The following is a 308-nucleotide window of genomic DNA, read 5'->3' on the forward strand; positions in this document are numbered from 1 at the left end:
GGGACTAAAATCGACTTTAAAGAGTGAAAGCAAACGTGTTCATTAATATAGTATCAATAAAAGGGATTAAAGTCCAAAACCTATTGGTAAATGAAGTTTCAAATTTCCTAGGTAAATACATGTATGTAACTAAGGGTACTGGAATCATACTGTTTCTTGTAAATGTTTAAAGCAAAATCCAATGCATGTACACTTTACAACATATATACATGTAGTACTAAGTTTGTTAAAAAATGTACTTACTAAGAGATTTAATAAATAACAAAACTCGGAATTAGGCTCTGAAATTTACCCCAAGCAAGAAAAAG

Source organism: Perna viridis, chromosome 2, assembly GCF_037379345.1.
Source record: "Perna viridis isolate PV_CMFRI_1.1 ecotype Kerala chromosome 2, ASM3737934v1, whole genome shotgun sequence".
In the NCBI taxonomy this organism is placed as follows: Eukaryota; Metazoa; Mollusca; class Bivalvia; order Mytilida; family Mytilidae; genus Perna; species Perna viridis.